Here is a 16,728-nt window from a genome sequence, read left to right on the forward strand (position 1 = left end):
AATCACCATCAATGCACCCGTCAACGATTATAACAAAAGTCTGACACGAGGAGAAGGATTTTTAACTACATGGACAATATCGCTACCAACTTATCCAACATGGGCAACCCTTGAGACTTGAACAATATATATATATACACCATTTATGATTAAACTGACTGTGGGTTTATAAAATTTAAAGACATACGAGTAAGTTTAAGAACCTCATTCCCTCTTGTTTCAATCTAAGGAAAATGGCAACGCTATTAGAGGAACGGGAACCTCATGTTGTTCTCGTTCCATATCCATCACAAGGCCATATTACTCCATTCATGGAACTAGGAAAACTACTTCATTCTAGAGGTTCCCATATCACCTTAGTTAACACTGAGTTTAACCACAAACGGTTATTAAGAGCTAGTGGTCTCGAAGATCGCAATGTGTACCGTGGTTTCAAATTTGAAACTATACCCGATGGATTGCCACCATCTGATCGTGATGCAACCCAGGATGTCCCTTCTTTGTGCGTTGCAACTCGAAAGAATCTTTTTGGTCCTTTCATAGATCTTGTTAAGAATAAGCTTAATTCATCATCTTCTTTACCTAAAGTAACTTGCATAATTGCAGATGGAGTTATGAGTTTCGCAACCAAAGCTGCCAAAGAACTTGGTATTCTGGCTGTTCGATTTTGGACTGCGTCGGCCTCGGCCTGTAGTTTTATAGGCTATCTACAGTTCCGCGAGGTCATAAACAGAGGTCTGGTGCCACTATCAAAAGGTAAACCTGGGAAATTTTATTACTTGCCTGGGATATTGATTCTGGCCATGGTTAGAGTTATTTATTCTTGCTATACATTTCCTAACCATATATAACTACACGGTTTTTGTTTTTAAATTTACAGACCCGTGTTTTTAAATTTACAGATGAAGACTTCCTTGTTAATCTTGATGAAGTTCTCGACTGGGTACCTGGCATGAAAAATATCAGGTTTAGGGACTTGCCAAGTTTCATTCGAACGAGTAACCCTGAGGATGATATCATGTTTAACTTCATGGGAGGAGAAGCTCAAACCTGTCTAAACGAATCGACTATCATTTTTAACACGTTTGACAACTTAGAACAAGAAGTTTTAGATGCGGTCTCGTCCAAATTCCCTCGTAGAGTCTACACTATTGGTCCCATTGCAACGTTGACCAAACAAGAACAAATACCTATTGAAGGTCAACTAAAGTCAATGCGGTCAAACCTATGGAAAGAAGACTCCACCTGCTTATCATGGTTAAATGAAAGGGAACCAAACTCAGTCATTTATGTAAATTTTGGGAGCATCACTGTTATGACTGATGAGCAGCTGAAAGAATTTGCTTGGGGATTAGCCAATAGACTTCCTATGGATAATCCGCCCCGACGCTGTCATGGGTGATTCGGTAGGACTACCAGAGGAGCTTGTCGCTGAGATTAGAGATAGAGGGTGTACAGCCAATTGGTGTCCTCAAGATAAGGTGCTATCTCATCCGTCAATAGTAGGATTTCTAACTCACTGCGGTTGGAATTCAATGTTGGAAAGTCTATATAATGGTGTACCGATAATTTGTTGGCCATTTTTCGCTGATCAACAGACTAATTGTAGATTTGCATGTGAAGTATGGGGAACCGGAATGGAGATAGATAACGATGTAAAGAGAGAGGAAACTGAAGCACAGTTGAAGGAATTAATGGAAGGCGCGAAAGGGAAGAAGATGAAAGAAAATGCAATGAAATGGAAAGCCAAAGCTGAACATGCTACTAAAATGGGGGGAACATCTTATAATAATTTTGGTAAATTGGTCAAAGACATGCTGGGCCCAATACCCTTAACTTGAAACTTCATTTAGAATCAAAGTAGTCAATGTACTCTGTTCAAAATACTCAAATTGAGGTTGAGAAATAATGTTAACGAACTATTGTTCAAAATACTTAAGTCAAGATAAGGTTAAGAAAAGGAAAATTCCAAAACAGTCATACAATTAAGACCCTATTTACAAAGTAGTCATACTGTTATAACCTATTAACAAAATGATCATATTTCCGTTAAACAGAGAGTTAAGTGGTGACTCACAGTTAAATATGATAACGAAATTACCTACATATCCTTCATATTTATCCTTCCATACATAACTTCAAATTCTAACTTCATTATTGTTTTTTGATGGTGGTGCTATTTGTAAGTGGTGGTGTCGCCGCTTACATATCGTTACATCGCATTCAGATTCGTTAGAACGCATTCAGGATCGTTAGAACGCATTCAGGATCGTTACACCGCATTCAACCAAAGGGTTCATCGCTTCCCCTCTGGGGTTTAGTGAAGATTATTAAGCTTCCACCACCACCACCACCACCACCACATCAACCAATTTACTAAATGAAGAGGGTATTTTGGAGGAGGGTATTATAGGAAAAGTTAACACCGTTTTATTCAAAAATGTTAAATCGTATGGAAGTGTGACCATTTTGTAATTGAAATACAAAAATATGATCATTTTTTGAACGAATTACAAAAAGTATGACCATTCAGTAATTGGCCCTTAAGAAAGTGAAGTTCTCTCATGATCTTCTCTCACTTGGCCTTGGGTGTAAGAATGTTGGATTTTTCTTCTTTTCTTTTTTTTAGTTTATTATAAGTGTTTTGGGAAGGTTTACTTGTGGTTTTTACTTTGGTGTCCAAGTTTTGTTTAGAACTAGACTTGTGTAGTTATCGAGAAACTAAAAGAAAAATGATTTACCGGTACTAAAATATAAACATCCTCGTTTAATTGGTGGTTATAAGAATTAATTACGAGTTGTGTCAATTCTACTCGCGGCATAAAAATTATAGAGGGTGCCATATGGAAGTGAAATATTATACAATTAATTCTAAACTTAAAATCCTATTAACTCTTAACCTATTAGTCCCAGTTTGTTTTAATTCCAAAACATAAAATCAGAAATTACTCTCTCTAAACTCGTTAAACTTAACGATTCCTTCTTCCTCAATTTTTTTTTTAAAACTCAATTCATCGTCATAACCGTCGGTTTGAAAACTTTAATCGACGGTTAACTTCTTCTATGAATACAACGCATCATAAGAAGAAGTGCCAGAAAGATGTGGAAAACTCTAAAATAGTAGATAAACTCAAAGGAAAATCGTATTCGAGAATGAAGGGAAAATCAAATCATGAAGAATTGGAAGAATATATGGCCCTAATCAGAAAGTACGTAAACTAAAAAGCACCCTTTCTCTCCTAAATTTGCAAAAAGTCATCATGGTATCACTAGAAATCCTCATAGTGTAATTGAAAGTTGTCATGGTTAATAATTTAGACCATTACGACTCAAGTACTGTGACCTCAATGTCAAATACACAAAAATCAAAAATGAGAACTAGCATGCGCACACTCCTCCTTCAAAACCTCTCTGCAAAAATAAATTCATAGGGGGCGATCCATATCGTGGGAAACATCCAAAAGGGGTACCATTAGTTATCAAAGATGTTATATAACAAGGTAATGACCCACCGGATTCCTCTTCTTCCTCATTTATTCCATATGTGGATTCTTCCGATGATGGTGAAGCAACGGAAGAAGGAGATTTCCCACCACAAGGTGGTGATGTCAGTGAGAAAGGTTCTTCAAGTGGTGAAGAAGATGGTGATGAAAGTGATGGTGCTGGTGGTAATGATGGTTTCTGTTAGAGCATTGCTCGGTCGAACTCGCATGCGTTGCTATCTCAAGCATGTTTGTCAATGTTAATGATCAAAACTATAAGTCTTGATTTCTAGTCTATTATAGCTAAGTCTCAGACTAGGATAGAAAGTGTAGTTGAGCTCAAGGACTTCATGGCGGTTCATCATACAAGTAGAAGAACTACTCAAGGAACCGGGGGAACTTCTCGACAAAAAGGTATGTGAAGACTTGAACTTATCTATCACTCAAAATTCTATCTACTCTATCTCCTACTCTTTGAGACAAGAAGTCGTATGCTATATATATAGACTTGGATTATACACATTTGGTATTTCGAGTCGAGTATACCTCACCTATCTATATCTCGAAATATGTGTTGGTAAGCTTTTCACTTCAATAAATTTTATCTTTACCATGTGACCGAAAGTCATGTTATGTTTCAATCATCTTGAAAATTGTTTTGACGAAAAATGGTGTAGCAACTGTATAACGTCCTCTAAGAATGTTTCAACGATTGAAATGAGAGTTTAGATTACATAACCAATGGTGGAAATAAGCATTGTTGTGGAAACACATATATGTATATGTCCTATTCCTTGAACCAAAGTTTACGAACTTTGTTGATCAAGAGAACCGGAAGAATGGCATGAGCTAAGTCCGCGAACCTAGTCCGCGAACTGCCGAAGTTCTCAAACCCGAGAATTTCTGCTGGAGTTGACAAACTACTTGCGTGAAGCTAAGTCCGCGACCCCAGTCCGCGAACCGGAGAAGTTCTCATACCCGAGAATTTCTGCTGGAGTTTGTAAACTCTACCCGGTAACTTAAATCCGCGAACCTAGTCTTCGAACTTGAGAAGGTGATATATCTGAAGATGATTTCTGAACTTAAACTTAAAAAGACTAAGGAATGAAGTTTTCAAACCGTGGCTATAAAAGTTCATGAACCGATTCGAGTGAATCAAATCATCTTTGCTTCAGTTGTGTCTTGTATAATACATAAGATTTCTTGCAATTGAACAACTCTCTAACTAGTTCATTTGAACTAGTTATGGTGAAGAAGAACATGGTTGATATGAAATGCTCATATGGCTAACCATTTGGTTAACTATTGTTAAACCAACAAGTGCATACGTTTGGGTACGGTTAACAAACCTAGAAGCGTGCATTGTCAAGTGTGTATAACAAGCTAAGTTTTCTATCTAACGGTTGAGAAATAGTAGCTTGAATCTAAATCAGGTTTTCATCTAACGGTGAATATTGAATGATTTGTTACTAAACTAACATTGATTGGAAACCCTGATTTGAAAGACTATATAAAGGAGACATCTAGTATTGTGCAAAACTAATCCCCACACCTTATGTGTCATACTAGTTTGCGTGCTAGAGTCGATTCTCCTTTAACCTTTGGTTTTCTTCTTCTAAAACCAGGTTAACGACTTAAAGACTTCATTGGGATTGTGAATCCAGACTGATACTACTTTTATCATAGTTGTATGATCTGATCTTGCATATTCTATCATACGAGTACAATCAGATTGATTGGCTTGAGATTGACATCTCCGATAGGCAAGATATAAAAAGTAATCACAAACATCTTCGCCTCATTGTTTGTGATTCCGCAACATCTTGTTTCGCTACCATATGATTAAGATTGTTGTGAGGTGATTGATAACTCTAGGATGTTCTTCGGGAATATAAGACCGGATTATCAATTGGTTCATGTTCACCTTGATTATTATCAAAAGACGGAACAAAACCTTTAGGGTTTATCTGTGGGAGACAGATTGATCCTTTGATAGACTTGTCTATGTGAGACAGATTTGTTTATTGTCAAAGCCTGCGATTTTGGATCGTAGCAACTCTTAGTTGTGGGTGAGATCATCTAAGGGAATCAAGTGTGCAGTATCATGTTGGGATCAGAGGCGTAGGAGCATAATTGTACCTTAGATCAGTGGGAGATTGATTGGGGTTAAACTATAGTCCAGTTCGAAGTTAGATTGGAGTAGGCTAGTGTCTGTAGCGGCTTAATACAATGTGTGTTCAATCTGGACTAGGTCCCGGGGTTTTTCTGCATTTGCGGTTTCCTCGTTAACAAAATTTCTGGTGTCTGTGTTATTTCAATTTCCGCATTATATTGTTTTATCTTTATAATTGAATAGTCAGGTTGTGCGTTAGATCATCAATTAGAGTAATCCAACCTTTAGTTGTTGATTGTCATTGATTGATCCTTGGATATTGGTCTTTGGTACCATCCAAGTTATTCCTTGTATTTGATTAGAACTCGCAGTTCTTGCTTGATTAAATCAAATCAAGAGAGAGAGATATAAACTCGTTGATATACTTTTAATTGATTGAGTCTTGTTGATTATTTTAAAATTATATTCGAGTTTGTCCATACAGATTGCTAAGCGAAATATTGGGTGGTGTTGTTAGAACTCCGCTTTTTCATTTGGTATCAGAGCAGGAAAACACGTTCAAGACATTACAAGTCTGTGTTTGTAGCAATCTGAGTCTGAGGACAGAATCTCTTACGCATACCAATATGTCTCCTAAAGATTTCAACTATGTCAGCTGTCTCGGGAATACCTCAAAGGATTGCTCCTTAGTTGATTCTTCTGAATCCAGAGGTAGGAAGATTGTCTCATCTTGTGTTGATCACTCTTCCTCCAATGAGACATTGGACACAATGGCAAAAGCTGAAATGGAGCTCACGAGAATCGCATAAAATTCTAAGTTTGTTGATCTTCATAATCATAATCAACTCATCGAGGAATTTGAAAAGTCTATTGATCGAGAATGTGTACTGTATAACATTATTGAGTCATTCTCTAAGGATATTGAGAAAATTCTTCAAGAAAATAATCTACAGCGCGAAAGGATTTGTGATCTTGAAAAGATTGTCAAAGAAGGGTCAATTAGAAAAAAACATTTGATCAAGGCGCATTCATCTGATCTTGACATACTTCGTGTTGAAAAAGAGAAACTAGAAGCATCCCTTTCACTAGCCCATGAACAGTGTAAGTCCTTGGAAAAGGATAACTCTGTCTTAAGGAAAAATTCTTCTGTTCCAACTGTTCCTGACGTACAGTACATGAAGAAATATGCTCCAAGAAAAGATTGTGTCAAGAAAAGTTTACACAACTTACCATCTTATCATAGGGCTGTGAAGTTAAAACAGATGTCGTTTTTTGCTTCTCCTCCACGAACGTGTATTTTCTGTGGAAAAGGGAACCACTATGCTATCTATTGTTTTTCCAGGAGGAAAAAAATTGCTAAACTTCACAATTTGCTTCGCTTCGCTGTCAATGGAACAAATAGTCAGTCGACTACAACAGTGAACCTTATGTCCACAGGAAACCAGACAACTTATAAGAATGATCTCTTCCCTAGAAATCATTACAGGACCCTTGTGCATTCTAGTGGTACAAATTCTTGTGGTGCTAATGAAAGCATGTCTTGTGCTTATAAGAACAACTCTGGTAAATCTAAGTCTACAGTATGGAGACCCATTTCGGAAAATCCTCTAGAACCGATTTCTAGAGGTCCTAGACTCAGTAATCATAAATCCTCTTCTCTTGAGATTTCAGGAAGGGCTGTGAAAAATTTCTCTAAATTTGAAAACAACCAAGGGAAAACAAGAAATATTGAGGTCAGACATCCAGGTGAAAAACACAACTATTCTCTCAATACCTATGGTGAGACTATGTCTCCCTCTGCTACCTAGTAGTAGAATGTTCCATTCTCGTATCTAACTTGAGAGATACAAGGATGATGATTGAGAGATGCTCAAGTATTTAGTTGTTGTTTCTTATCTGTCTGATTGATAGCTTCTATGTGAGTTTTTAGTATTTTGTTCGTTGTGAATCTTCTAACCTGTTCATAAGCATTGAAAATATCAATGTGAACTTTTCCCTTTTTGGTCCATCCTTTTTGTTCATACGTTTGGGTTATCCCACGAACGTCCATATCTCGTCAAGGAACTCGAGGGTTTCTGTCTAGGGTGTACTACTTAACATATATATATATATATATATATATATCATATATGTGTTCTTAATCTTCGAAAATGATGTCTATGGAAACTGTTCCTAAAGAGGAAGTAAACCCTACAATGGAGGAAGACCTAAAAGGATGTGATCCAGCTCAAGATTTTGTTCTGAAGAAGATGCTCGAAAGAAAAGAGTATAACTCTTGGATTGGAGAATCTGTCAAGAATTTAATTCTCGTTCAAAGTGAGGTTAAGAACGAACTTGCTAACCTTCAATTGCAGATAAACCAGCTTATTTATGGACATGCGAAAATCCTTGATAATCAGAATATCTTATTCATGAATCAGAAGAAAGTTATCCTTGACTGCGCCAAAGCTATACATCTTGCTCGCATTGTTGACCGAAAACCTAATGTTTTAACTCTTGAAAATGGTGTTTCGACTGTCAAGAAGATCAAGAATATCAGCGATACTTACTTTGATGGTCTGTTTCAAAGGTATGAAGTGGTCAAAGAAACCTGATTCAATTGTTGCCTAGTATGTCTTCTTTTTGGCTTAGTTGGAAGAATAACTAGTGCTTGAATAACAATGTTTTTGACTACACATAGCTATTATGTTTCATCTTCTTGTTCTTTTTTAGGTTTATTTGGTTTAAATTCTAAAAATATTTGGAGGATAATGTTTTTTGCAGTATTAATCTTTATGATTTGATATATTGCAATTTGTTATGGGATATTGGTGTTTACGTCCGTTAACTATGTTTGTCACATACTCTGTCAAAAGTAAAGTCGCTTGTGATCGGTATTCACGTACTGGTAAAATAATGAATAAACTTTTGACAAATACAAAAGTTAAGCCTATATTGTCAAATATTTGATGGAATATAGGTTAAAATCTTTTGTTTTCAAGAATTATGTCTATTAATTGTCATTACGCAAATAGTGATTGAAGATAGAATGAATCCTTGTGTATTCCGCAGTATTGATCATTCCTGATCCATATTTTTTATGTATTACTGTGAGGGTCCGTAATGCATCTTATGTTGAGCATTATACAACCGAGTTGATTTATTAGCTTAGTTGGTGTTCCGTGAGATATGTTATGTCGAGCATATTGAACTAAATTAATCATCTTGTTTGGTTATTTAGTTATTGCTCCGTAAGTTTTCTTATTTCGAGCAAAACAAATGACAATTAAATTGATTACTTTTGTAATTAGTTTGGTTGTGTATTCCAATTAGATTAATTATGGGTTCTCTTGTAACTAATCTAGTTGAGTATTTTCTTGTCTCCATAAGTTCTCTTATGTTGAGCATAATCAATTGAATTGATCACCTCTTGTGTTTAATTTGATTGTGTATTCCGATTAAATTAATCATGGGTTTACTTATGATTAATTTGATTGAGTTTTTTGGATATAGAAAATCATTCTCATGGTTTTTGGTGTCCAATAAAATCCTTATTTTCTTTTGAAATTAAGGTCGCTCTTGTTGTTCTTTCGAGAATGACATCAAATGGGGGAGAGTTCTTTTGAACTTGTGCTTAATGGCAATATCTTGAGGGGAGTGCGGTTGTGGAATATTAGAGGGGTTACCTTGTATCTTTAAACTCCTTGATGAATGCATTTAGCATCGGCTTAATGATTGCATCTAAATTAGTTGGTATGTATTTTTTTATTTTAGTCATGAAATGTCTCTTTCGGAAATTTCATTATGATCCCGTTCTTGTACCTTTGCCAATTTTATTGACAAAAAGGGAGAGAATTAATATGTAGTTCATACTAAAAATACATATGGTTTTCGGATCATTATGTAAGGGGGAGTGGTTTCCATGTGAGATGGAGTATTGACTAAGGGGGACTGATACATATCACCATAATATTATTGTTGAAGTTGTGATATAATTGAACTTTGACGTTGTGTAATAATACTATGACACTGTATAACAATGACCGAGAACTATGTTTCTCATTGTTATAGCTACGGATCTTCAACAACGGTGATGCTAAACTTACAACCTTTGGGATCATTGGAGTGGGGAGATTGTTAGAGAATTGATCGGTCGAATTTGCATGTGTTTCTATCTCAAGCATGTTTGTCAATGTTAGTGATCAAAACTATAATTCTTGATTTCTAGTCTATGATATCTAAGTCTCGGACTGGGATAGAAAGTGTAGTTGAGCCCAAGGACTTCAAGGAGATTCATCATACAAGTTGAAGAACTACTCAAGGAACCGGTGGAACTTCTCGAGAAAAAGGTATGTGATGACTTGAACTTATCTATCACTCAAAAGTCTATCTACTCTATATGCTACTCTTTGACTCAAGAAGTCGTATGCTATATATATAGACTTGGATTATACACATTTGGTATTTCGAGCCGAGTATACCTCGCCTATCTATATCTCGAAATATGTGTTGGTACGCTTTTCGCTTCAATCAAATTTATCTTTACCATGTGACGAAAGTCATGTTATGTTTCAATCATCTTGAAAATTTCTTTGACGAGAAATTGTGTAACAACTATATAACGTCCTCTAAGAATGTTTCAATGATTGAAATGAGAGTCTAGATTACATAACCAATGGTGGACATAAGCATTGTTGTAGAAAAACATTTATGTATAAGTCTTATTCCTTGAACCAAAGTTTGCGAACTTTGTTGATCAAGAGAACCGGAAGAATGGCATGAGCCAAGTCCGCGAACCCAGTCTGCGAACTGCCGAGTTCTCAAACCCGAAAAATTCTGCTGGAGCTGACAAACTACTTGCGTGAAGCTAAGTTCGCGAACTGAACCCAGTCCACGAACCAGCAAGGTTCTCATACCCAAGAATTTCTGCTGGAGTTTGTAAACTCTACTCGGTAACTTAAGTCCGCGAACCTAGTCTGCGGACTTGAGAAGGTTATATATCTGAAGATGATTTCTGAACTTAAACTTAAAAAGACTAAGGAATGCAGTTTGCAAACTGTGTCTATAAAAGTTCATGAACCGATTCGAGTGAATCAAATCATCTTTGCTTCAATTGTGTCTTGTGTAGTACATAAGATTTCCTTGCAATTGAACAACTCTCTAACTAGTTCATTTGAAGTCATTTGAACTAGTTATGGTGAAGAAGAACATGGTTGATATGAAATGCCCATATGGCTAACCATTTGGTTAAATATTGTTAAACCAACAAGTACATATGTTTGGGTACGGTTAACAAACCTAGAAGCGTGCATTGTCAAGTGTGTATAACAAGCTAAGTTTTCGATCTAACGGTTGAGAAATAGTAGCTTGAATCTAAATCAGGTTTTCATCTAACGGTGAATATTGAATGCTTTGTTACTAATATGACATTGATTGCGAACCCTGATTTGAAAGACTATATAAAGGAGACATCTAGTATTGTGCAAAACTAATCCCCACACCTTACGTGTGATACTAGTTTGCGTGCAAGAGTCGATTCTCCTTTAACCTTTGGTGTTCTTCTTCTAAAACCAGGTTAACGACTTAAAAACTTCATTGGGATTGTGAAGTCAGACTGATACTACTTTTATCGTAGTTGTGTGATCTGATCTTGCATCTTCTATCGTACGAGTACAATCAGATTGATTGGATTGAGATTGACATCTCCGATAGGCAAGATATAAAAAGTAACCACAAACATCTTCGTCTCATTGTTTGTGATTCCGCAACATCATGTTTCGTTACCATACGATCAAGATTGTTGTGAGGTGATTGATAACTCTAGGCTGTTCTTCGGGAATATAAGACCGGATTATCAATTGGTTCATGTTCACCTTGATTATTATCAAAAGACGGAACAAAACCTTTAAGGTTTATCTGTGGGAGACAGATTGATCCTTTGATAGACTTGTTTGTGTGAGACAGATTTGTTTATTGTCAAAGCCTGCGATTTTGGGTCGTAGCAACTCTTAGTTGTGGGTGAGATCATCTAAGGGAATCAAGTGCGCAGTATCCTGTTGGGATCAGAGGCGTATGAGCATAACTGTACCTTGGATCAGTGGGAGATTGATTGGGGTCAACTACAATCCAGTTCGAAGTTAGATTGGAGTAGGCTAGTGTCTGTAGCGGCTTAATACAATGTGTGTTCAATCTGGAATAGGTCCCGGAGTTTTTCTGCATTTGCGGTTTCCTCGCTAACAATATTTCTGGTGTTTGTGTTATTTCAATTTCCGCATTATATTGTTTTATCTTTATAATTGAAATGATACAGGTTATGCGTTAGATCATCAATTAGAGTAATCCAACCTTTGGTTGTTGATTGTGATTGATTGATCCTGGGATATTGGTCTTTGGTACCATCCAAGTTATTCCTTGTATTTGATTAGAACTCGCAGTTCTTGCTTGATTAAATCAAATCAAGAGAGAGATATAAACTCGCTGATATACTTTTAATTGATTGAGTGTTGTTGATTCTCTTAAAAGTATATTCGAGTTTGACCATACAGATTGCTAAGCGAAATATTGGGTGGTGTTATTAGACCTCCGCTTTTTAAGTTTCCTCTTCTTCCTCCTATATTTCGTCTGTGGATTCTTCCGATGATGGTGAAGCTACGGAAGAAGGAGAATTCCAACAACAAGGTGGTGGTGACAATGAAAAAGGTTCTTCAAGTGGTGAAGAAGATGGTGATAAAAGTGATGGTTCTATTGGTAAAGGTGGTGGTGGTGGTGGTAGTGATGGTAATTATGATGATGATGAGGAGGAGGAGGAGGTACATAAGGAGGTGGTGGTGGAGGACAAGGGCAAGGAAAATTTTCACCTAAAGATGGCGAAAAAGTTTTATTTGGAAATCCTGACTCTATGAGACCATCTTAACAATCTAAAAACTTTGCTTGTTATTTGATTAGTTGTTGTTAATTTGTTTCTGATTGTATTTTTTTTCCCTATTTTTCCTCTATTCTGTAAGATCGTATGAAAATTGTAGTCTTTCAGACGCCAATCTTCTTGTGTAAAAAGGGATTTGTGGAAGCTAGGAAATGAATGTCAGAGAGTTAGAGATATTGTAGAAAACTCTGGTTTGTATCCTACCATATAGAACTCCGTGATTGCATATGACAAGGTCGCGGTATCTTGCTTTTATGAAAGTTTTTATGGTGAATTCGATATTTTTCAATTCCCATTTGGCGAGATGACGTTGACCCCATATGATGCAGAACAAATTTTAGGGCTCCGTGCTGGAAGAAAAATCCGTTGAAGATAATAAATTTAAGAGAACCCTCCTTGGAATAAGCTGAATGAGTGGGCTAAGGAGTTGTTTAGATGGGATGCAGAAAAGATGCAGTCCATGTTCGTTATGGGAAAAAGTACCCGAAGAGATAGTTTTATTATCTTGCGAAATTGAGGGACATATATGCTGGGCCAAAAAAATTGAAACAAAGAATGGTCGCCTCTATGATGTTGAGGTTCATGTTACGGCGGCCGCTTATATGAGGTTCGTACTAAGGCGGTTGCTTATATGTTGTACGTGTTAGTGGTGGAATACAACTGTATTGAGAGACGGTTTCAGGTTAATCTCTGAGTGTTTATACCACCTATAAAAAAAATCATATGTAAGACTATTTAACCATACACATGGAATAAGACGTCATGGTCTGACACTATCGACCATGACGACTTTTTTGGTATTTCAGTATCGGTTTTATCTAGGTGTATGAGTCGTCATTGTGCATTTTAGCTTAATGACTACTTTACTTACCTGACAAGCTCATGGGACTCTGGTATTCCAACAGGTGTTTTGGTGCATTTTAGCAGACTGGCGACTCTTAGTCCTAACAATGAAAACTCCTGGAATTACCCTGACGAATCATCAGCAAAAAAATGCCTTCCATCTATAAATTTTGAAAATTTACAAAGGAGTCGTCCTGGTGTTGAAAATTTTGAAATGACGACTCTCTAAAAGTTTAACAAGTCGTCATGGTTTTAAAGTACGATCATGACGATTCTAAAAGAAATTATTGCAAATTTTGACTTGAACTAATGTGGTTGAGTCTCAAAACGGCTATTTTTTTGAAAAACTAGTTGTTGGGTCATTAAGATCTATAAAAGAAACCATCTCTCATCTCTTCCTCACAAACCATAGTGTTTAACTATCAAACTCATTTTCATCTCTTTCTCACCCAAAAAATGAAGAAAAAACACCATGGTTACTCACTACCGTTACAAAGAATATTTCTTGCCATTGTTAGAGCGTGGGTGATGATCACATATCATGACGAAGATCTAGATAGTAACATATATCAAATCTCCGACTCTTTTTGGAACCGTACATTTATAGTTTTTATAGTGTTAAACAAAAATAGTAATGAAAGATCTTCCAAATACATTAAGAAAGGATTCGGGAATCTCTTTAAACAATACTAAGCTTTAAAAAGGGAAAGAAAGTTGTAAAAGAAGCCAATCCCACTAAGGCGGGTTCTATAAGTAAGTATGTCAATATGTTGTTCATCAAAAATAATTTTGAATAATACTGATTTGTTTTTCAGGAAGGGATAGATCGAGCCGGATATGAAGCTATCCATGGCAAAAAAGAAATTGAGCATGATGATTCTATCGTATCTTGGAATGAAATACCTATGATTTCAATCTATATAATTAAGTGTTTAAGTTTAATGATATGATCTATGTTATTTATTTTCCTTCAATATTATTCTATGACAGATATATTCTCTTTCTTTTCCTTCAATATAATGTTGTGAAAGATGTATTATATTTCTTTTTCTTCATCATAACGCTATGAAAGATGTATGTTTTTTCGATTCAATAAAATGCTTTTACGAATTCAGAAATTAAAATATTCTCAATAGAAGTCGTCATGGTATATAAATATTTTCATTGTTTAATAATACATCCATAACGACTCTAAAAGTTATTTTCAGACAGAAGATTTTGATTTTAAGTCATCATGGTATAAAGATATTACAATGACGTCGCTCGTGGATACAAGCTAGGTTGGATCGTCATGGTAATAGGTACAAACAATAACGGCTTTAAAGAATCGTCATGGCATTGACTTAACGACCATGACGACTCCATAAATATTTATTGCAAATTTGACTTGGAACAATGTAGTGAGAAGAGAGAGACTATTATGTGGTGTTGAGAGATACACTATATGTGTTGAGAGAATACATCATTATGGTTTGAGGGAGAATAGTTCATCCAAGAATTGTTCATTATGAAGATCTGAAAGACATTTATTAGTGAAGAAAAGATCATCTTGTTCGTTATTGGAGGAGACATCGTTTAGAATGAGATCATCTCGTTATGTGAGATAAAGTATTATCTTGTTTAGTTAAAAATATTGTTCGATAACTTATAGAGAGTTTTATGCTGCTGAAACTCAAAGATCATCTCGTCGACCACACTCAGAACAACCGTCTGCTCCTTGTGCTTATGATGCTGAAACTCAAAGATCTTCTTCTTTCTCTCCATGGGTACCTGACAGTGGAGATACTGATCATATCACGCATGATATTGCTAGTTACATCCTTACTCAGAATACACAGGTCCCAATCAAATATACCTCTTTTCGAGTTTTTGGATGCCTTTTCTTTCCTCATCTTCGTCCTTATCGATCTTACAAGATGGATCCTTCTTCCTCTCCTTCTGTGTTTATTGGTTATGGTCCACAACATAAAGGTTACAAATGTCTTCATGTCCCAACTGGTCACATATATATTAGCAGGCACGTTGTTTTTGATGAGACCACCTTTCCCTTTGCAGCAAAAGAATCATCTCCGGCATCTTCTTCCTCTGATCAGGTAATATCTTCTCCTTTGTATATTATCTCTTCCATTCCAATGCATGTTGGTTCGCAAACAACACCAACACAAGAACCATCTTTTCCCACAAGTAGTATCGGTTTGGAATTGCCTAATGCACATTCTCTACAGCAAAGTGAGCAGATATCTGATGCACTTACTTCTCCAAAGATTGTTCAACCTACTTGTAATACAGTTCCTTCAGACTTCTCTGGTGAAGAATCTACTCAGGCTTCCGGTTCACCTGCAAACCAATCCTCTAATGCTCCTTCTCTTCCAACTCATCCTATGGTCACTCGAGCTAAATATGGAATTTTTAAGCCAAACACTTCTAAGTATACTCTTATTTGTGATTCTCTCCTTGAACCAACATGTTTCTCTCAAGCTCAGGCGGATCCTAACTGGCGTCAAGCATCTGATGATGAGTATAATGATTTGCTTAAAAATGGTACGTAGATTTTAGTTCCTTATCATCCGTCTATGAATTTGGTTGGTTGTAAATGGGTTTATCGAATAAAACGTAAGGCTGATGGCACAATTGAACGATTCAAAGCTCGTCTTTTTGCTAAGGGGTATAATCAACAAGAAGGTGTGGATTACAGTGAAACTTATAGTCCAGTTGTAAAACCATGCACCATTCGTATTATTCTTACCACAGCTTTGTCGTATAACTGGGAAATTCGTCAATTGGATGTTCAGAATGTGTTCTTACATGGAAATCTTGAGGAAGAAGTTTATATGAAACAACCGCCAGGGTACACTGATTCTAATTTTCCAACTCATGTATGTAAACTTCAAAAGTATCTTTACGGACTTAAACAAGCGCTGCGTGCATGGTATCACAGGCTTAGTACCTTTCTACTACAACTTGGTTTTCTTACTTCTAAATGTGATTCTTCTTTATCTATTCGTCGAGATGAACAAAGAATTGTTTTCTTACTCGTCTATGTGGATGATATTATCCTGACGGGTTCAAATACTACAAGTTTGGAATTCATTCGAACATCTCTACATAAGGAATTTGCTATTAAGGATCTTGGTCCTTTGTCTTATTTTCTGGGGATTGAAGCTACTTGCAATTCATCTGGTATATTTCTTACACAAAAAAGATATGATCATGATCTTCTTATTCGGGCTAAAATGGATGGTGTTAAACCAATCCAAACTCCAATGAGTACTACTGGCGACATGTCATCTGATCGTAGTACATTGTTAAAAGATGCTACAGAGTACTGCAGTATTGTAGGTGCATTACAATACTTGAAATTCACTCGTCCAGATTTAGCCTATGTTGTG

At 36.3% G+C, this 16,728-nt stretch overlaps 1 pseudogene; it reads left to right on the top strand.

Annotated features, from left to right (window-relative positions):
* The first annotated feature begins 233 nt into the window (after positions 1 to 233).
* LOC113350835 lies at positions 234 to 1,841 on the top strand (annotated as a pseudogene).
* The last annotated feature ends 14,887 nt before the right edge of the window (positions 1,842 to 16,728 follow it).

The sequence above is a fragment of the Papaver somniferum genome, chromosome 2, assembly GCF_003573695.1.
Source record: "Papaver somniferum cultivar HN1 chromosome 2, ASM357369v1, whole genome shotgun sequence".
Taxonomy (NCBI): domain Eukaryota; kingdom Viridiplantae; phylum Streptophyta; class Magnoliopsida; order Ranunculales; family Papaveraceae; genus Papaver; species Papaver somniferum.